Source organism: Bidens hawaiensis, unplaced genomic scaffold (genome assembly GCF_021521415.1).
Source record: "Bidens hawaiensis isolate Kalapana, Puna unplaced genomic scaffold, B.hawaiensis_p1.1 tig00008253_1, whole genome shotgun sequence".
Classification (NCBI taxonomy): domain Eukaryota; kingdom Viridiplantae; phylum Streptophyta; class Magnoliopsida; order Asterales; family Asteraceae; genus Bidens; species Bidens hawaiensis.
Window position 1 is genome coordinate 708,215 of NW_027491587.1, and position 23,606 is coordinate 731,820.

General features: G+C 35.1%; 1 pseudogene across 1 annotated transcript in view; it reads left to right on the top strand.

Annotated features, from left to right (window-relative positions):
* The window catches only part of LOC143637363 (protein ABA AND ROS SENSITIVE 1-like), a 52,427-nt pseudogene extending 29,150 nt beyond the window's left edge, over positions 1 to 23,277 (top strand). Inside the window, exon 4 of the transcript XR_013154416.1 lies at positions 22,765 to 23,277. The product of XR_013154416.1 is annotated as a protein ABA AND ROS SENSITIVE 1-like (transcript). The remainder of the gene's footprint in view (positions 1 to 22,764) is intronic.
* Positions 23,278 to 23,606: the final 329 nt, after the last annotated feature.

Below are 23,606 nucleotides of genomic sequence, written 5' to 3' on the forward strand. Positions count from 1 at the left end.
TCGGCCTCGCTTGATCCGCATCTTTCTTCCCACTACCTCCAGCATCACCATCAGTGCACTCCCTTGCCATATGGCCTGTCTTTCCACATTTGTAACATGCTGGCTTCGCACTGCACTCATTGGCATAATGCCCTACCTTTCCACACTTGTAACATGCATTAGACCCCATCCTGCATTCTCCACCATGAGTCTTTACACATTTGGGACAAACATCAGAACTTCTACCCCACTTGCACTCACCACCATGCATCTTTCCGCAGGTCTTACACGACCTCTTTTCCCAAACTCTTGGCTGCTTGTTCTTGGGGTTCCATAACTGAGTACCAGGTCGTTTGGCATGAGCGACCCACTTCTTCTCTTTCTTCTCTTCCATAACCGCCTCATCTGTCAAGTCCTCATAAACCGTTTCCGCGAGCCCCACGGCAGAATCAAAAGTACCTGGTCTACCAGCCTTGACCAAGACGCGGACATTATGTGGCAGTACCCTAAGGTAGCATTTTATCCACTTGGCCTCGGTGTTCACCATATCGGGCACCAACCTTGACAGACGGTTGAATTCAGTGAGGTATTCGCGGTGTGTCATCTTACCCGCCTTCAGACTCAAGAACTTCATCTCGACCTTCTCTACCTCTGCATCAGCACAGAATCGTTTCATCACTAACTCCTTCAGATCGTCCAACCTCAAGGATTTGATCTCTTCTCGACTCTTCCTCTGCTCAACTAACTCCCACCAGTACCTCGCCTCATCACCGAAATATTGGGTAGCATACCCCACAGCTTGGTCGGGACGGTATTTGCTAATTCAGATAATTTTGTCCATCGCGGTTATCCATTGGAGAGTAGCGATTACGTCTTCCAAGCCAGTTAGCTTTGGTGGATCACAGCCTTTGAACGACTTATAGTTGCATCCACCACGTCCCTTTTCCTGTCATCAACCTTTACCGATTTAACCACGCTGGATTCTTCCCTCTCCCCTTCATCATCCTTCCTACCTTCACCTTCCGCCCTCTCAGCGGTTCCTTCTCGGCCTCCAGCCGGCTTGTCGGGATTCATGTTCTTCACAGCAGCTGCTACCGCCTGAGCAATGGAAGTTTGAATTGCAGGATCCAATTGAACTCCCTCGTTGTTACTCGGATTTCGACCAGCTGCACTTCCTTCGCCTTCATTGTTAGTAGCTGCCTCTAATGACGGTTCTCGGACAACACGTGGCCTACCACGACGTCCTGTACGCCCTCCTTTTCCAACAGCTTTCTTAGCTCCAGCCATTCGTATTCTATAAGGAAACACAAACGTCATAACTTAAGGAACCATTTAGTACAAGGATAGTAAGACTAACATGTAATAACAGTGGCTAGCTATGATTAGCTGATCACGTTACTTTCCGTGTCCTATACACTTCCTTCATGAGTCTATTTGTGCTGGTTCTACTTGTAACAGTTAGACAGTCAAGCAGTTCACATCTTCGTATACTCATATCCCTAGTAGTTAAGCTAGCATTCATACATTATTTTACTTTACCTGTGAAGTTGATCACATACTTTACCGTCACTTAGCTTGCTTGAGTGACACATGGCATTATCGTACTAGCATCTTCTTTCCTTTCTTACTTTTAATCCCATTCTCTGTTCGAGTCTAAGCATGTAGGATGCTTAAATCTCTCGAACTTTGCTCTGATACCAACTTGTAAAGCCTTGTTACCGGTGCCCTACTTTGGACGTTGGATTTACTCATAAACACAGTTCATAATATCAGAGTTAATAAAAAAAACATTCGCGGAATATTAAAACATTTAACCATCATCTTACAAAACCATACTTCGTTGTCTTAACGGGCATTCAAATTAATTAAAACATAAAACATTTTCTTTTAATTATCATAACATAACACTTCGTTGAGATGCCAGTGTCTTCAATTCCATGACATGTACTTCCTCTCAAGCAAGTTGCCTCATTATACTCACCTGCGTGCATACTAAAAGTCAGCTACGCTAGTGAGTTCTAGTTAATCATACAACATACAATCTGTTCACATGCTTGCACACGTGCCCGAAGGGGTATACATTATTCATACTTACTTTTCATACAAAACTATCCGTCCTATTTAAAGACCCTTCCGCTCTATAACCTCACAGATATTATAAGGGTCTGGTCCCTAACATCACAGATATTATAAAGGATCTGGTCCCCAACATCACATATATTATTAGGGTCTGGTCCCTACCATCACAGATATTATTAGGGTCTGGTCCCTACCATCATATATATTATTAGGGTATGGTCCCTTTGTTTCATGCAACTATACCGTACCTGTTCTTACATACCTTCCTTGACAATACGTGCAATCTCCGAAGAGCGTTCACGTACCATCAACATAACATACATACATTATTCATACATCATTTATTCATACATACATCATATCTCACATCATACTTATCAATCATATCTTTAACTACCACCTGACGGTACATGCAATATCCGAAGATCGTTCATGCATCGTCAAGTAATCATCACACTTAAATCATACAAGGCATACACTTACCACTTAAGGTAAGTGTATTAACTATCACATCGAGTATGCACACAGCCCCGAAAACATAACAAGGAAATGGGTCTAGAAACTCACCTCAAGACGGTTGCGTTCACCATATACGGTTATACCCTTCTTTAGCTGTGCACGACTAACTGTATAATAATTATACGCATCAGTAATTATCACTACACATATCGTCTTTCTAGTTTAATTATTACCCTCAACGAACGGGGTACGGGGGCAGCGCCCCTGGCAGCGGGGTTCTAGTGGCGGCAGCCCCTAGCAGGGTCCAAGGGGCAGAGCCCCTGGCTGGGGTCGCTTGGAAAAATTTTATTTCTATTAACTGTCTTATCACATTTTCCATTATGATTTTGAGTCATTAGATAATTTGCTACTTAAAAGTCCAAGGGCTTCTTTGTAATTAAATCATTCTTTTCTAAGTCCAGGGACCATTCTGTCATTCTGTTAAACTTCTAATTCATTACTGGTTCATAGCGAATTGGATTATCATAGTGAACTGGTTCCTATAACGAATTGAACCCTTAACGAACTGGACTCCTTAACGAATCAGTCCATATAGCGAACCAGTCCAAGTAGCGAATTGGACCTTCTAATTCGTTATTTCTTTTAACGAACTAATCATAACGAATCAAGGGTAATTCGTTACCCTTTTCCCTTAACGAATCAGAGATAAATCATAGACGAACTAGAGCTAGTTCGTTGTGCTCCCTTATGCGAATCAACTAACAAATCACCTTCAATTCGGTAAGTCCCCATAGCGAACTAGGGTTAGGTCAGGGAATGTCAGAACATTCCCTGACATTCTTAACCTCGTATTAACTTTTCTGCCGCTGCCGGAAGGCTGCCGGAAAACCGCGTATTCGTCGTAAAAACGAGTTTTAACTCGTTTTTCACCGTTTTTCGTCCCGTTCGATCCAGATCTGAGCTAGGGTAACCCCTAAGCTCATCATAGGTTCATTTTATACCCGATTCCACCCGGATCTCGTGACTTAAACGGTTTAACAGTGTCGGCTCGTCGTTTCGTGACTATATCTAACGGGTAAAGCTCATACAAGATCATAGTAACATTACCTTGTATTGGGATCGTTTCCACCTTGATGATTTCGGCTAGAGTGAGAGAGAAACTAGAGAGAGAACTTAAGTGTGTGTTTTGGGAGGTGTATGGAATGTGTGAAATGAATAATTAATGGGAATTTATGTCTTATATAATTATGGATCATGGGCTTAAGCCCATGGTCATTTCCTCTTTCTTTCATAGCCCAAGTCCATAACCTATATCCATTTAACCCAACACTAGCCCGACTCATAATAACTTGTATTTTCTTTTATTAACCGAAATTAGAAAACGGGATGTTACAAGGTAGAACACTTCTTGCAATCCTTGAGTACATTCATTGCATAACTTGTTGGAGAACTCCTTAAGTTACCACTTAAGCCTTCTTTCATTCTCAGCTCTGTATCAAAACGTAGGGTTCATGAGTTAGAGCTGTCTAAGGTAGCTTGATCATGAAATCCATGGTGATACATCTTCCTTTTCTTGACTAATCTAGTCTCACCTTGTCCGATGAATCTATTGTTATTAGCTGCTGCATATTAGGCCGTCTTATATATCAAAACCAATCGTCTTATCCGGCTTCCTTTCTGAGCATGTCTTTCCATCTTTTGTTCCTGGTTTCTAGCATCCTCTTGCGGTGTGACTTTCGGCTCCACATTCGTAACATTTGTGGTTTTTCTTATTAGTGTAAGCAAAGTATCCTGTCTATCCACAGCTGTCACATACCCTGGACTCATCTTCATTTGAATTCTACTTAAACGTTTCACTTTCATTAGTATGTACCTTCATTGTAATCGGCATCTTTCCTTTTTGATTCTTCGATGTAAACCGAGTATCTAGACTTATAACCTTTATCTAGGATTTGGCCACGAAGATATCCATGACGTGAAATCCTCAGCCGACCAAATCTGATTTTCACATCATAAGTATTATCTTTCAACTCTATGTATAACTAGAGAATTAATTTCCTTTTTGTTTTTATCTTGCTCTCATCCTTTATAACTTTTAACTGTGTCTCATGGATCTCGCTAATGCAATCCGAAGTACTAACTAATTTATACTACTTAAATGTCATGGTATCTTCTCCACATTCTGGCCGTCAGCAACCATATTAGCCTCAACAGGATAATACTTGATTTCACAATCATAATCCTTTATCAGCCTCACTCATCTTCTTGCATCGTATTCCGTTCCTTCTGCTTCTTATGACATGTGTCAATGGCACACCTTGGAAACCTATCATACAGTTACTCTTTCTTCAACATCTCCAACACTTCTCTCGAGTGTTTATCATGGTCGAACCTATTCCTTGAATATTTCAAGATTATCATCAACAAATGCGATGTCAGATTTGTCCACGTTCGGATGACACACCCTATTCATTATAACCATATACGTTGATTGAGCATTCGTCTATCCATGATATCATGAGAAACTCATAGTATTCATATCGTGTCTGATATTTTTTCTCAGGGATGTCTACCTCTTTCACTTTCAACAGATCATAGCCTACTCTAAGGTCTATTTGCTAGGGACCAACTCGCACCTTGCATTTGATCAAACAAATTATCCATTTGTGGCAACGAATATCTATTCTTCACAGTAAGCTTGTTCAACTTGTAGAAATCTATACACGTTCTCATACTTCCGTCTTTTAGATCCTTCATGAACATTTCTGGTACACCACGTAGGGAAACACTCGGCATAGAACACATTTTTCGAGGAGTTCTTGTAGTTGGGACATTAACTCTTTCATCTTGGACGACTCCAGGCAATAATGTGCTCTCGCGACGGGTCGTGCTGCTAATATTAAATCTATTTGGAATACTACCTCTCGTTCAAGTCGTAACCTCGGCAGGTCCTCTAAGAACACTTATGGATAGTTACACACTATAGGAATATCTTTCACTTCTTTCACCTCCGTAGCTTTGACAACATACGCCAGGTAAGCACTGCACCCTCGTCTTAACAAACCTTCAGCTTTTATCATCGGAGTGACTTTAAGCCCTGAACTTTCCTTAATACTATAAATAGTCACTGTATTGCCATCCAAAGGCATAAACCTTATCAACTTTATCTTACAAGTTATATGAGCCTTAGGCTCAAACAGCAAATCCATTCCCAAACGACATCGAACTCTTTTAAGTTTGAACATAAAGAGTAGCAAGGCACTCACGTCCCTCTAGTTCTACCTTACAATTCTTAACCAGTCTCATACTTTAACGAAAGTATTGCAATTGGTCTCTTCCATAAAGTCTCAGGTACACAACTACATTCTTCTTAGTATCTTCTTTCATATTCGCTACACTGTGTAGTCTCGTCCTTGCATTCCTTTTCAACCCTCGACATTCACCAGTCCTTCTCAATCATCTCTACTTTCTCGTCATTCGCTTTGTTATTCACGATCCCAGCAAGTTCCTTTATGGAGTTAACTATTAAGACATACTACCTGTCTTGACTCATTCTAGTTGGCTTATCTCTGTTTCTTTCATGTTACATCCATTTGGACTTCACAGTTTGGGCTACCTTTGATGCTTCAGCGAACATTGTTGGCATTGTAGTGCGAAACATTTGAGCAACTCCCTTGGTGTATATGATTACAAGCTCCAAGCGGCATCCTTTTTCATTACTTCCTAAAGTCGAAGTCCTACTGTTTTCGTATATCGCTTTGTCACACCTTCTTCAACAGGTGTTTGGTTGGCACAAGTCCTACCACAACGTCCAGTACGATCTCCTCACGCTCGTCCCTTTGTAAGTAATCTATCTTATCTCTAAGGAAACACAAACGCTATCACTCTAGGAATTATTTAGCACATGATTTGTAAGGTAAGTAGTTAATGACAGTGGCCAAGTGTAATTAACTATTTGCATTACTCCTCAGTTCTACATACTTCCCTTTATGATTTCACTTGTGCTAGTTTCTACTTTTAAACAGTTAATCAATGAAACAATCAATTAATCGTATCCCTACATAGACATATTCTTTCTTTAACAATTAAGCTAACATCCTTACACATTATTTAACCATATACTTTACCTTTACTAAGCTTGTTTGAGTGACACATGACTATCTTGAACTGGCATCTTCTTTCTTTTCTTACTTGAATCCCATTCTCTGTCCGAGTTTAAGCATGTAGGATGCTTAAATCTCTCGAACTTGCTCTTATACCAACTTGTAAGGCCCCGTTCCTGGTAGCCCTACTTTAACGTTGAATTTACACATAAACACAGTTCTACAAATTAGAGTTCATTAAAATCTTTTGCGGAAACGTTAACTTTAATCATTCGATACAAATCATTAATCTTTTCTTTAACATCATAACATAAAATGTTATATTTAAAACATCGTTTCTTTCATCCATATGCCAGCCGTTCAATCCATGCCATGTTCCCTCCTCAATCTAGCTCATTAAACATATTCACCTGCGTGCATACTAAAAGTCAGCTACGCTGTGTGAGTTCTAGTTAATCGCACATCATAAAATACATACACTTACCACCAATTATGCATCCGAAGATACATAATAATTACTATACTGATTTACTATCATTATATAATGTCGTACATACTTTCATACTTTATTATTTTCATACTATATATTTACTGGCCTATCTATCCTCGGATATTATTTGGGTCCGGTCATCCTCCATCCTCGGATATTATTAGGGTCCGGTCACCCTCCATACTCGGATATTATTAAGGTCCGGTCACCCTCCATCCTCGGATATTATTAGGGTCCGGTCACCCTCCATCCTTGGATATTTTTAGGGTCCGGTTACCCTCCATTTCGTGCCACTGTACCATACCTGTCTTTACATACTATCCTTGACGATACATGCAATATCCGAAGACCGTTCACGTATTGTCAACATATCTTACTTACATCATTCATACATCATAAATATATATCATACGTCATTCATACATCATATATACCAATCATATCTTTAACTACTACCATGTGATATCCAAAGATCGTTCACGCACCGTCAAGAAAACATCATGCATAAATCATACGACGCATACACTTACCACTTAAGGTAAATGTATTAACTATCACATCGAGTATGCACACAGCCCCGAAAACATAACAAGGAAGTGGGGCTAGAAACTCACCTAAACTCGGTTACGTTCCCCGCTTATGGTTATTCCTTTCTTTAGTTGTGCGCGACTAACTGTATAATCATTACATATATTTAATACGGATCTAGCTCATCTTATCATTTACTTAATTAATATTCAGCGTCTAAGCCGGTTTTACTTCATTGAACCCTTACCGGTTAGTTAATCGTTACTTGCTAACCTTTAAAGGTATCTTTCATCAATTATCAAAGTCCATGGGTTATTATGTATTATCTCATTCTTTCCAAGTCCAGGGACTATTCTGTCATTTTATTAAACTTCTAGTTCGTTACTTGGTTCATAACGAATTTGGTTCATAACGAATGACCATTTCGTTACTTTATAACGAATTGACCTCTATAACGAACCGGTCCATGTAATGAATTGGACCCTATAACGAATTGGACTTCATAGCGAATGACACTTTTGTAACGAATTGAACCTTTTAGTTCGCTATCTCCTTTTAACGAATAGTCATAATGAATTGGGGTTAATTCGATATCTTTTCCTTAACGAATTAGAACACGAACTAAGGCTAGTTCGTTAAGCTTCCATTAACGAATCGCCTGACGAATTACCTCTAGCTCGTTAACTCCCCGTTAACGAATTAGGGTTAGGTCAGAGAATGTCAGAAACATTCTCCGACATATCAACCTCGTACCCGCCGCCTTACCGGCGCTAGAAAACCGTGGCCTCACCGGAAAAACGAGATCTGACTCGTTTTCCACCGTTTTTCACCTTTATTACTACATTTCTTGACTTTAATACTTTATTAAGGTTTGGTATTAACCCATAAACATTTCCTTAACCGTTTTCGGCCAAAACATGACACGAGTGACCATAAAGCTTGGACCTTTATGGTCCAAAACGTCCAAGGCTAGATCTAGGGTTTCTTTATACGAGCCGTATATGTCCATGAGTTCTTTAAGTCCATTTTAAACATCAAGTTTGCAACTTTATCACATAATAAGGTCCGAGTAACTATCCTACTAAGTTTCATGCAAAACCGACTTCGTTTAGTCGTTCTTTTCACAAACCGTACACTACTCGTTTTACCCGAAACAAACCAACTAACCCGTTTACTATCAAGTTCATTACTTTATCAATAATCATGCTCCGATCTATCATCCTTCCAATTTTCAAGTAAATCCGTTCATGAAGAGTAAGCATTTTTAAAAAAACGTATCTTTGAGGTTTTTGTTTGAAATCAATCGAGTGGCTCAAAACCATATCAAACGAACTCCGATTTGAGTGATTCAAGCGGCCACGGAACCGTCTTGTCCCGATATACAAACCCATCAGCTCACCTTCGCTGGAAACGGCCGATACAGTCGCCGGAACAGCTGAACAGTCTCTGAAATCTTCACTTTTGAGCTGCTATGGTTTTGCTGATAAAAACCATACTTCCCGTCCTCCGATCGAAGATCTAATCGTTGGGAGTATTCATTTATATACCTTGAACACTCAGTTAAAATTTGAGACCGATCCGACGGCTAGATCTCCTAGAATCTTTGTGTCTTTGTGGGTGGTTTTCTCAAAAACGGGAATTAGGTTAAGTGTGTATTTTGATGGTGTATGCTATGGTGTAGAGATGTATGAAAATGGAAAGGATTAGGGTTTTAAGGGGTATTTATATTCCGATCTTTCCTTTTTGGTCCATAATTAATTACATGTAATTAGCCTACTTATCCTTCCATCTTTATTATTTTACTATTTTTCTTTTAACTCAAGTAAACTTTTCCATCTTAAATAAATAATATATTAATTATTTATTCTTAGAAATTTTGGGATGTTACAATCTCTCAAAAAATACCTCGATAAACGTGTACCGACCACCTCGTTTTCTGTGACCATAAAACCCCGACATCTTATCTCGTAATCTGTGCCATAAGCCGACGATACCCCAAAGTACCGACGACAATATCTCAAAGTACGTGTCGACCCGAGAAGACCCGACGTTCCGCCTCAAAGTACGTGCCGACCCGAGACGACCTTCCGTTCCGCCTCGAAGTACGTGCCGACCCGACGACCCACCTCGAAGTGCGTGCTGAGAAGACTTGAAGACCGGCGTGCCTCGATTTGTGTGCCAAGAAGGTGTTGATCAAGATTCTTGATATACGTGCCAACTTCGAAGTGCTTCCCGTGAGTTTAGAAAATAATAGGCCGAACAAGGTAGGCATAATGCCCAAATAAAATATTAATAAAATAATAAAGGCTTAGACCCTAATTAAGGGTATAGTTAATACCTCGAAAATAATCAAAAGAAAGCAATGAAATTATTTAAAGAGAAATATATAAATATAGAATTGGTTATAGATAAAGCGAAATTATTATTTTAATGATCTTAAATAATAATAAAAGAAAAAGAATAAAGAAATAAATGAAAGAATCTTTATTATTAAATAAAGATAAAAATACTAATTAAAATTATTTTAAATAGATGAATATATATATATTGTTTATATTATTGATATAAACTATATGATATATATAAGTATACATTGTTGGAAAACATGGATTTTAGAAAGAGAAAAACATATCGGACTAAAGGTCCGAGTATGAGAATAAAGGATATATGATTTTAACTATCGGTTCAAACATACTCTAAAAGAAAAGGAAAAGATAAATTAGAAAATAGTTATAATTGATAATATTATTTAAGTCATTATTCTTAAGTAATAAGAAAATAAAAGAATATGTTTCTTAATGAAGAAGAAACATAGAGTTTAAGAAAAAGAAAAACAAGTTAAACTAGAGGTTTATCTTGTAAAAGAAAAGAAAAGTAAATAAGTTAAAAAGAAAGAGTTTTAACTTGAAAAAGAAAAGAAAAAAATAATATTTTAAACTAAAGGTTTAAAATAAAGTAAAGATGTTTTGAACTAAAGGTTCATAAAGAAATTAAAATCGAGGTAAAGATTTTACAAAAGAGACTAGAGGTCTTAATCCGGATTGTATATCCGACTAACAAAAAGTTATACTCGTACTATAGGTGCGAGATAACAAAGAAGATGGAAAGACCCTCGGACAGTCTATTGAAGCTGATCCAAAAGAAAAGGTTGTGCTAGTCCTATAGGTGCGAGATAGCCACGGGAAAAACCCTCAGACGGTGTATTGAAGCCGATCCAAATCAAAAAGGTGAATACGCCCCAAACTTTACAACTTGTTTTCAAACGAGTCAAACGTGTTAAATGAAAAGGTTTACATAAGACTAAATGTCTCTAAAACAATTATAAACAAGGGTATAAGCATTGGCCTCAGGCTATCGTGTACGTTTGTCTGGATCCTTACATATGTGATTGGCACATCACACCTGGTCACAATTACGCTGCCTGCGGGGAGTATGACCTTGTGTATATGCATAGGCACTCAACTAGTCGAACGCTGCGGTGTTTGCTGGGGGTCCGAGTGTAGAGACTTGAGTTTATGAATTGTGTTGTTTTAACTTGGTTATTCCTAAACCACGATCGGCCGAGACCTACGTAGTCTCGAGGGGTAACCAAGTAAAGAAAATATTTTTAGCGTCAGCGTGTTCACCAGCATATTGCTGACGTATTTTTTTTAACATTTCAGGAAATTAAAGTATCAAGAATTGGAGCCATTTATGAAGTGGATGTTCGTAAGGTAGAGATGGCTGATTGTTTTAAATTATTAAAACAACAAGATTAAACAAAGATTTATAAAACAAATATTTGGGTATTTATTACTCGATAAGCTTTTTCAAACAAAAGAAATTATATGTTATTAATATGGTTTCAAAAGTATATAATTATTTTTAAAAAAAGTCTTCCGCTAAAATAAGCTCTGATATATTTACAATCGGTGCCAACTGTTGGTCACACGTCTAGGCCGTAAGTCGGGGTGTGACAGGTTGGTATTAGAGCCATCGATCTTAGCGAATTAGGTATTCAGTTATACCTAGGCTTTGATCAAGTAATAGATATAAATTTTTTATTTTTTTTATAAGTTTAGGAAAGTTTAAATACTTAAATTAACAATATCAAAATTTAATATATATATATATATATAAATAGGGTAAGGATCCAAAGAGAACCCTTTGCAAATGAGAACTTTGAGAACCATTATGGACCACTAAAAACACTTTTAAAAAAAATATTTTAAAAAATCATAAAACAAAAAATTATAAAAATTTTAAAAAAGTAAAAAAACCAAACTTCTTATATTTCATTCCGGTTTCAATAAATAAAATAAAAAAATACAAAAAAACGTCATATTATACACATATGTATAATTTTATATAATATTTAGTTACGTAATATACACATATTACAGTAACATTTATCTTAAATTATACACATGTATACAAAAAAACATGTAAATATACATATATGTATATATTATACATATGTGTATATAATTTAGCTAAACCGAGTTAGCTAAATTGAGAACTATGAGAACCTTTTATGAAACCGGGATGATAAAAATAGAATTTTGGTTTTTATACTTTTTTGATTTTTTTTTTTATTTTATGATTTTTTTTATTTTTGGGTTTTTTTGTCGTCCAACATGGTTCTCATAGTTCTCAATTTCAAAAAGGTCCTCTCATGATCCTGATCCTATATATATATATTTATATATATATATATATAAAGAGTTAGGGATAAGATATAACAAGTACGGATAAGAAAAGAACATTTTTTTAAGCTATAATGTGGAAACAGTCGACTATGGTCTGACTAAAAGAACAAGGCAACTTCCGACAGAAAAAAAAAAGAAGAAAAATATGAATTTAGCTTTATCCCTAAATTTACTATATGAATGCTAACAGGGATCACAACAAACAAAAACAAAGGAAAAATACTTGAATCACGATCAGGTAAATTAGTAGATATAAAGAAATAAAGATCCTCATACATAATGAATGGGTGAATATGGATTATAAATGAAATAAGACGATACATTCGTCCAATTGGTAGAAATAAACCATTTCATAGTAGAAAAACTTGCGTAGTACAAGATATGCTTTGATTAAACATATCCATGAATTGTAGTAGAAAGAAGAAAATATAAAAAGAAACTTTTCCAAAGAAGTAAGAGGAACGTTAAAAATAAAAATATGAAGACCCACATTCATGATGAATAAGTAAAAAGGAATTATAAAGAATAATAAACACTTGATTCATCCAATTGGTAGCAATAGGATTTCTAAAACCAATTCGTAATAGAAAATCTTGCATAATACAAGATAGGCTTTGATATTTAATCTATCTATGGATTTTTGTAGTATGTCAAAAGAAGAAAATATAAAAGGAAACTCTTTCAAAGAAGTAAGAAATGAGAGAAACAAAGAAATAAATAACCATTTTAGAAACAAGGTTCGGGAAATGATTAATGAAGCTATGGCTCCGGTAATGGAGATGCTTAATGACTCTAGACAACTAGAATCAAGAAAAAGGACTCAAAGCGAGCCTAATTCTTCAAAAGAAAGTTGTAACCAATTTAGTCATAAGAAAGAATTAAGGAAAAAGAATAATAAGAAACTTAAGCTTCAATCGGAAAATGTTTTTTTAAGAGTTACAAAGCCTATGAGCCCAAGAAGTTTAGTGGAAATGAAGATACCATATCTACCTTGAGATGGCTTAAGGAACAAGAGTCAATCTTAAGCAATATTGCTTGCACAAGCGAACAAGCCATTTGGTTTTCTTCACAAATATTCATAGATAAAGCTTTAAATTGGTGGAGTATGTTAATTCAAGTTAGAGGAAATGAAGTAATGTACAATTTAAGTTGGGAAGAATTTAAAGATCTGATTCTACAGAAATTTTGCCCAATCAACAAAATAAAACAAGATCAAATCCTGTCATGGGACCAGAAGGTTGTTAATAACAATCTCAAGAAATACAATGTTAAATACTTGGAATATTGTCAGGAAACTCCGCCAATTAGATAAAGTGGAGTACGACAAAATGATGAAGTACATATTTGGGCTACCAAAAGAGACAAGAAGTGTAGTAAAATTACATGTACCACAAACAACCTCCGAAGCTATGATGGTAGCCAAATGTGTAATAAAAACAGGAGGAAAAAGATATTAATAGAACAAAAGAAGTGTATAAAGGCAAGGAAGAAAAAGGATCGCCTAAATTCACAAGACCCATACGTAAAAACTGTGGAAAAAAGGCCTTTAGGAAAATGTAAGAAGCTAATCAATATAGTCATGTGTATCTTCTGTAAGAGAAAACGGCATTCAGAGAATGACTGTAGAAGGAAAACGGCTACGTGTTTCACATGTGAAGAAAAAGGACATTACAAGAGCGAATGTACAGAAAATAAAGCAAGTAAGAGCAAAGATAAAGAGAAGAACGTTGAAACACTCATGATGAATGCATGAAGAAATGTCAAGACAATCAAGAATAGAAGAAGACAAGAGTATGCCAAATGATCCAAAGGCATTAGAAATATCTATTAGTCAAGTTAACTCTTGTAACCCGTTTACAAACTCGTTTTTTAACGAGAGATTTTGTAATGATGAATGGGTATTTAAGTCCCTAAATATATAAAGAAAATATTAGCATATAGATCGTGTCTTTACACAAAAAATGCTATTATTTATTCAAGTTTAGAAAATTTTTAATATAACATCAATCATAAATAGAAAAACGAAGATAAGAATTGATTAGATTGACATAACAAAATCAATCCATAAAGAAGATAGAAACTAAGAAAGAATCGAAGGATGATGGATGGAAGGAAATTATCAAAAGCATGACGGATAGATGAAGATTTCTGCAAAAGAGATTCGATAAATTGAATTCGAGAAATATTTAGTTAATATTTAGAATACTGAAGGTAAGGTAAATAATTAAACACAATCGGCCACTATGTTTAGCGATTACAATTACTTACGACATTCTAAAATATAAACTTACTATATCATCCAAGGATATAGAACAAACTAAAGAGATATTACTTACGACATTCTAAAATATAAACTTACTATATCATCCAAGGATATAGAACAAACTAAAGAGATATACTACACTAGGAAGCATTAGTAAAAAGTCAAACAAGATAACTATAAAAGAAGACTATCTAACCATTATCAAATTACAGAAAATGTATGTACAAAGAGGATTGCATAATTACATAAAGAGTGAATGTAAAACAAGATGGTATAGCATTTGAATATCTACTTAGGATAGTAGAATCAAAGAATGCTAAAGAGAAAACCATCAAATCTGAAGATTTTTATCACCCATAAATAAGAAGAATGAGAAGACCAAAAGAACTAAGAACATTGGAGCTTTAGAAGTTTAAAACCCTAAACAAAGCAAAAGCAAGAAACCTCAAGAGTAAGTAATCAACGAAAATCAAACCTCTGAAGAAGAATGTTATAGCACAATCAATTTGTTAAAGTCAAAGGAGACAATGGTATCCTTAGACTCAGAAACCAAAAGTGGGTATCGATAGTTGTGAAGCTACGCGAAACAATAATGAACAAAGCCCATAAGTATAGGATACACTCTAAAAGTGATAAAACATACCACAAAACTTAAATCGAATTAGTGATAGAAGAATATGAACAAAGCTATCACTTCGTACGTAATGAAATATCTAATCCATTTACAAGTTGAAACCGAGCACAAGAAACCTATGAACTACTTTAAACAACCCGAATTTCCCATGTAGAAATGGGTAATGATATCCATGAACTATATTACAAAGCTTTCCAAGACTACCTGCTAACACGATGCAAGATGGGTTATTGTTGATAGACTAACAAAGTTTAAGTAGTTCAAACTACTAATAATTTGAACTCGATTGATGGAATTATGTGAACAACATCGTGTCCCTACACGGTGTGTCACTATTCATAATCTCCAATCAAACCAGTCGAATTACATTTATGGGATACTTCCCAACAAACGTTAGGAACTCGATTAAACTTTAGCATTGCCTATCATCCCCAAAAAGATGGGAAAAGTGAAAAGAACAATCCAAACGTACGATGTTATGCTCCGCGCAAGTATAAAAGATTTAAGAGGAAGTTGGATAATTATTTTCCCCTAGTAAGAGTTCTTAAGTAATAATTACCATACAAACATTCAAGCCACGTCATGTAAGATGAGATACGTACAAAAAAAAACAAACCAAACATCCATGTGTTGGTCTAAATATATGGGATAACCAATGGTTTGGACCCGAAGTAGTCCACGAAACGACGAATAAATTATTACAAATCTATGAACGACTCAAGGTGGCGTGAGATCGCCAAAAGAGTTATACATCCATCATAAGCCATTAGAATATAATATATATGCGATAGGGTGTTAATTAAAATTTCGCCGTAGAAAGACGTCATTCGCTTCAATAAGAAAAGAAAACTTAGTCCATGATTGTAGGACTATTTAAAAATATTCGAGCGTATCAGTACTGTCACATACCATCTATGACTACCAAAGAAAACGAAAGGGATATACGATGTATTCCATGCCTTGAATCGACATAAATATCTAACCGATGAATCTTTATTGATGCCCTTAAAAGATATTGAAATAAACGGAAATCTTAAGTTCATAAAACAACCCATGCAAATCGAAAATCCCAAAAATAAAGAAAAAGAAACGAACATTGAAATAAGTTAAAGTAAAAGGGGACTCACGACAAGGCACCGAATATACTTGAAAACTTGAATCCAAAATAAAGAAAAAGTACCCTCACTTATCCTAAGAAGCGAATCTCGCGGACGAGATTCATTTCAAGGTGGGGAGGATGTAACATCACGAAAGTATCGGGTCAAAAATACCAAGTTCAAAAGATAAAGGACCAAAAATGACAAGTTTTTAAACTTAAAAATCAAAAATGAAAAGAATCTGTAACCAGGCCTGATCGTGATACTCGACAACCATAGACCAAACATCATCGTGTATCGCGATGACAAGGCCGGTCTGACAGGGTGACACGTGTCCTGCCACGTGTCATCATGTGACATAAAGCCATGACAATGTGACACCTGTCCTTCCACGTGTCACAACGTGACATAAAGCTCGCCACGTGGCACCGCGTCCGCCATGTGGCAAACCTAAATGTGACTCATGATAATTACGTCGCGATACGCGACGGCTATGTCTGGGTCCGTCGCGTATCACGACGGGTCCCGAATCCAGCCTATAAATATGGGTTTTCACCCATTCATTTTTCACACACTTTCTCTCTCTAACATCTCTCTAAAAATACCTCGATAAACGTGTACTGACCACCTCGTTTCCGTGACCATAAAACCCCGACATCTTATCTCGTAATCCGTGCCATAAACCAACGATACCCCAAAGTACGGACGATAATATCTCGAACTACGTGTCGAACCGAGACGACCCGACATTCCGCCTCGGAGTACGTGCTGACCCGAGACGACCCAACGCCCCACCTCGAAGTGCGTGCCGACAAGACTTGAAGACCGGTGTGCCTCGATTTGCGTGCCAATGAGGTGTTATCAAGATTCTCGATATACGTGCCAACGTCGACGTGCTGCCCGTGAGTTTAGAAAATAACAAGCCGAACAAGGTAGGCATAATGCTCAAATAAAATATTATTAAAATAATAAAGGCTTGCACCCTAGTCAAGGAAAAAAAATTATATAAAGTGAAAGATATAAATATAACTATTGGTTATAGATTAAGCGAAATTATTATTTTAATGATCTTAAATAATAATAAAAGAGAAAGAATAAATAAATAAATGAAAGAATCTTTATTATTAAATAACGGTAAAAATACTATTTAAAATTATTTTAAATAGATGAATATATATATATATATATATATTGTTTATATTATTAATATAAACTATATGATATATTTAAGTATACATTGTTGGAAAACATGGATTTTAGAAAAAGAAAAACATATCGGACTAAAGGTCCGAGTATGAGAATAAAGGATATATGATTTGAACTATAGGTTCAAACATACTATAAAAGAAAAGGAAAAGATAAAGTTGAAAATAGTTATAATTGATAATATTATTTAAGTTATTATTCTTAAGTAATAAGAAAAAAAAAAGAATACGTTTCGTAATGAAGAAGAAACGTAGAGTTCAAGAAAAAGATAAACAAGTTAAATTAGAGGTTTATCTTGTAAAAGAAAAGAAAAGTAAATAAGTTAAAAGAAAGAGTTTTAACTTGAAAAAGAAAAGAAAGAAATAATATTTTAAACTAAAGGTTTAAAATAAAGAAAAGATGTTTTGAACTAAAGGTTCATAAAGAAATTAAAATCGAGGTAAAGATTTTACAAAAGAGACTAGAGATTTTAAGACGGATTGTATATCCGATTAACAAAAAGTTATACTCGTACTATAGGTGCGAGATAACAAAGAAGAGGGAACGACCCTCGGACAGTGTATTGAAGCTGATCCAAAAGAAAATGTTTTACTCGTACTATAGGTGCGAGATAGCCACGGGAAAAACCCTCAGACGGGGTATTGAAGCCGATCGAAATCAAAAAGGTGAATACGCCCCAAACTTTACAACTTGTTTTCAAACCAGTCAAACGTGTTAAATGAAAAGGTTTACATGAGACTAAGTGTCTCTAAAACATTTATAAAAATAGGTATAAACACTGGCCTCAGGCTATTGTGTACGTTTGTCTGGATCCTTACATATGTGATGGGCACATCACACCTGGTCACAATTACGCTGCGTGAGGGGGGTATGACCTTGTGTATACGCATAGGCACTTAACTAATCGATGGGCCGAGACCTACGTAGTCTCGAGGGGTAACCAAGTAAAGAAAATATTTTTAGCGTCAGCGTGTTCACCAGCATATCCCTGACGTATTTTTTTTTAACATTTCAGGAAATTAAAGTATCAAGAATTGGAGCCATTCATGAAGTGGATGTTCGTAAGGTAGAGATGGCTGATTGTTTTAAATTATTAAAACAACAAGATTAATCAAAGATTTATAAAACAAATATTTGGGTATTTATTACCCGATAAGCTTTTTCAAACAAAAGAAATTATTTGTTATTGATAACGGTTTCAAAAGTATATAATTATTTTTAAAAAAAGTCTTCCGCTAAAATAAACTATGATATATTTAAAAAATCGGTACCAACTGTTGGTCACACGTCTAGGCCGTAAGTCGGGGTGTGACATCTATCACAAATTATTAAAATATTTTATATGAATAAGAGTTATTAATTGTTTAATTTATTACTAAATGCACTAATTATTACTCATATTCGTATGTGAACGTTAAATGAGTTGACCTGCAACACGACCCGAATTTAAATGGGTTGTCACGACACGACACAAATTTGAATGGGTCGGCACAACACAAATATGTATATGAGTTAGGTTAGGGTTGAAGAATCTCAACACGCTAATCCGAAACCCATCAACTCACCAACCCAACAATATTGACACCCTTGTATTACAACCACTAGACACCCGTCATATTACTAACATGGCTGTTTAAATTTCGTTGAATAAGTGGGACTCAAAATCGACTTGCTTACTTATTGTGTGGAGTCAAGATGAGTTGTATAAATTTTTAGTCAGGTAAGCTCACTCGTTGACCCACCCGATGCACATTTTTGCGTTGGATTGAGTGTATGACTTTTATTATTCACACATCTATTTTTGTGTCCATTTAACACCTGACTTTTCATGCTAAAAACACAAAGTCATTGTGTGTCTTTTAATCACTAGCCATTATGTAACATTAATTAAAAAACACATCTATTATTATGTTATTTATTTATTATTTTGTTTTTATTTTATTATATTTTACGCACACAATAACTACATGAAATAATGTGATAAAAGTACTTGAAACTTTGATTTTTTTGTTTTTGTTTTTATAAATTAGTTAACATAGATAATAAAGAATGCTAAGGATTAATTAAACAATTTTTGTTGTTAATGTGTTTAGGCTCAAACATTTGGCCAAGATTTGCAATGTGTTGAGTTAAAATTCAAACCCAACTATGTATTAACCATTAACAAAGGAAAAAGGCTGCCACCAGCAACTGACCTAACCTTAGTATGATCTAATTGGGTTTGATTTATTACTATATTGATGATGATGATGAAGATTGAAGAAGAAAAACGATGATGAAGATTGAAGAAGAAAAACAATCTAAGTAGCAGTGGCGGCGCAAAGGGTAAACACGACTTGGTCTTTATTTATTTCATCATCAATTTTTTTCCTGCAAAATACCAACCGAATAATACTGTAATAAATCTCTAACCCTAACTCTAACTAAGTATTATTATTATTCAATTTGTTGCAGAGTAGTATATTAGTAATTAATTAATGGATCAGAAGAAGGCACTGTATCGCGCTAAATTGAAAGCACAAAAACAGCAGGACAAACGTATCGATTCTCCTCCCATAAGGTAATCATTTTCCTTAATAATAATAATATCAGATGTCTTGTAATTTAGTTTTCATATTTATTTACTTAGATAACAACACTTATAATAGCCCAAATGACTAATAGATACTTCTGACTTCCACTTAACTTAACTATGCTTTGTTTATATTAACATAAGAAAGAAATGCTGCTCTTTTTCTTGGTATAATGAATCTGACCTCCCCGCCTGTAAAGTTTGTGATGTTGTTCTCAAATCCGACTCTGCCTAGACTGCACACCAAATTTCTGCAAAGCATCGTCAGGTACCATTTGGAACTACATATATTCATCAAATATACAAATTATGATGCTTAATTAGTATTCACCTATTGATCCTTAAGTAATAGATGTTGATTTGCCACCAAATGTGTTTGTGTTATCAGCGTTTTCGTATTCACCTATTGATCCTTAAGTAATAGATGTTGATTTGCCACCAAATGTGTTTGTGTTATCAGCGTTTTCGTATTCACCTATTTGATTTGCCATCAAATATACAAATTATGATGCTTAATTAGTATTCATCTATGATGCTTAATTAGTATTAACCTATTGATCCTTAAGTAATAGAGCATCCTGCTGAGTCATATCAAAGTCAAACCAGACCATCTCAAGCTCACTCCACATCTGCACTCCCTTCTGACTTCTTTGATAATCCAGGGAAAAAAATAAAACAAAATGGTAAAATCACATCACATTATCTTCATAATTTTACAAGTATTTAAGTGGACTGGTAAGGTGTGATATTTGGGGGTGGGCATGGGTCGGTTTCGGTTTTTAGTTTTCTAGGGGTGAACAATGGGCGTGGGTTGGTTTCAACTTTTTTGGTTTTCAAAGAGGGTTTGATTCGGTTGCGCTTTTAATATTTGGCCTTTAAATTTCGCTTCGAAAAAATGGCCTAAATTAAAGTTGGGCCTAAAACTTTGGGCCCAAATCTTTTTGTTTGTTTAATTATTAATTGATTATTAGACATTTGGACGTAAAAATTACTTGAAGTTAGCTTTTTCAATTTGCTTCGGGTTTGTCGATTTTAGGCTCAAACTGAACCAAAAATAGAAATTTCAGCTTTTTGATTATTGAAAATTATTTGGTTTTGGTTTTTTCTGTTTTTGGTTTTAAAAAATGGATTCAATTCGGTTTTACCATTTGGGCATGGAAATTTTGGGCTGAAAAAATGGCCTAAAATGATGAATTTGGGCCGAAATCTTTTTGTTATTTAATGATTAATTGATTATTACGCATTTCGATCTACATTTCTTGGAAAACACCATTGTTAATTTCTTCAAATTACATAAAATTGTTTTTTATTTTTTCATTTTGGTTCGGAAATTTTGGGCTGAAAAAATGGCCTAAAATGATGAATTTGGGCCGAAATCTTTTTGTTATTTAATGATTAATTGATTATTACGCATTTCGATCAACATTTCTTGGAAAACACCATTGTTAATTTCTTCAAATTACATAAAATTGTTTTTTATTTTTTCCATTTTGGTTCGGTTCCAGTCTGGTTGGTTTTTAGTTGATGTAAAACCAAAACCAAATCGTTTGGTTTTTAAAATAGCATAAAACAGAACTGTCGAGTTTTTATTAGGTTCAGTTATTTTAGAGGGATACATGATCTATCTTTTGTTTTTAACTTGTCTCAACTCTTAGTCCCTGTTGTCGATTGTGCTCGTAGCGCCTGCTATAGTGAATAGCTTAGCTTATAGGTGATTCCCACTAAATGGGTTGTAGCGACCTCATAGCGCTAAATAATGGTTTCAGTTATTTATTTATATATTTTTTAAATTATTTTTTCGCTATTTTGGTGGTATTTAATAATTATAATTGCAATGGGTATTTATTGTTAATAATTGCTATTTTGGTGGTATTTATCGATTGTACTTGTTGTTTTGGTGGTATTTGTTGCTACTTTTTTTCCCTAATACCTTATCGCTAAACATCAATTAGCCTCCGCCATTTCATCGGTATCGCTACGTAGCGTATGGGTAGCTTGTTGCTAGTAACTAATATTTACAACTATGGTCTCAGCTGAGTACTATCATTAATTAGTTATATCTTTATATATAGCAAAAGAAACTGTTATTTTTTGTAACTAGCCATTGAATATAGGGAGAATTTGATATATACCTTTATAAACTTAGTGAAATATCATTATACCTAACTCAAACTTAAAAAATCATGTATGCCTGTTTTTAGTGAGTATTTAATTTATGGCCATTTTACCCTGATCAAGTATATGATTTTTTTAACCTGATTTAGTTTTCAGTTTTACTTGTGCTGTCATTGGTTGAAATTCTTTTAAAGAAAGAGAGAAGGTCAAAAGCTACTTGTTTAAAATGAAATGATTAAAACATATTATTTAAAAACATTTTTTATGAGTAAATATAAATTTTAAGGGTTAAAACAGGTAAATAAGAAAATATAAAGTTTTAGTAAGTTATGATATTTCACAAGTTCGCAGGGGTGTTCATGGATTCTCCCATTACAATGTTCACATATTTGTTCTCTTAAAAACGAATATGAAGGTTGGTAAAGAGTAACTGATGACAAACATTCTCTGTTTTGGATAAAAGTATACAGTGGGCCATTTGTGTAATTTCTATGCTAATTGTATACATCATTTCTACAGAATACTGAAACTGAGTGTTGTTCGTTGGCTAGAAACTAGTAATTCCAAGCTAATTGACAACGCTAAAAAGAAAACACCGGGTTCTGTGCAAGCTCAAGCTTCATATCCGTTTGATAGCGATTATAACAAAACAATTGAAGTCTCGAATGGCATGGTTTCTGAGACAGTGGGTGCTGAGACTCAAACACATGCTCTTCCTGAAGGCTTCTTTGATGGTAAAGATGCTGATCTTCGTGCATGTGGGATCGCTCCTGCTAAGCTGGATATCAAGTAAGTCCTCAGATTGTATTGGTTTTATGATTATTTGTTTTTCTATTAGTATGTTTCCAACTCAAGCAATTGGCTTATCAAAACAAGGGTTCAAAATCACTTTTAAGTTGTTTAGAATTTTCTGATCAAGTTTATGATCTTTTGGTAGAAATATAATCTCTAGGCCTGTAAATGAACCGAACGTTCAGTGAGCCGTTTGTGAAGGGTTCAAGGGAAATTTGTTTGTTTGATAAGTGAACATTTTTTTGTTTTATTAATTAATTGAATGGATGAACATGTACACATGTTTTGTTTGTTCATTCACGTTCGTTTATGTTCATTCATGTATGTTCGTGCTCATTACTTTCATTCATATATGCTTATGTTCGTTACGCTAATTCATATGTGTTTGTCTTTGTTACGTTCGTTCATGTTTGTTCGTGGTTGTTATGTTATATATGTTCGTTTATGTTTGTTCATTTATATCCATTTGTTTATGTTCTTTTAAATACTAATAGAAACCTTCAAGTATATAAAGTATATACACACATACACACACAAACACATATATAGGGGAGAGATAATTTGAGAACTTGTTGAGTTTTAAGAACTTTAAGAGCTTCAT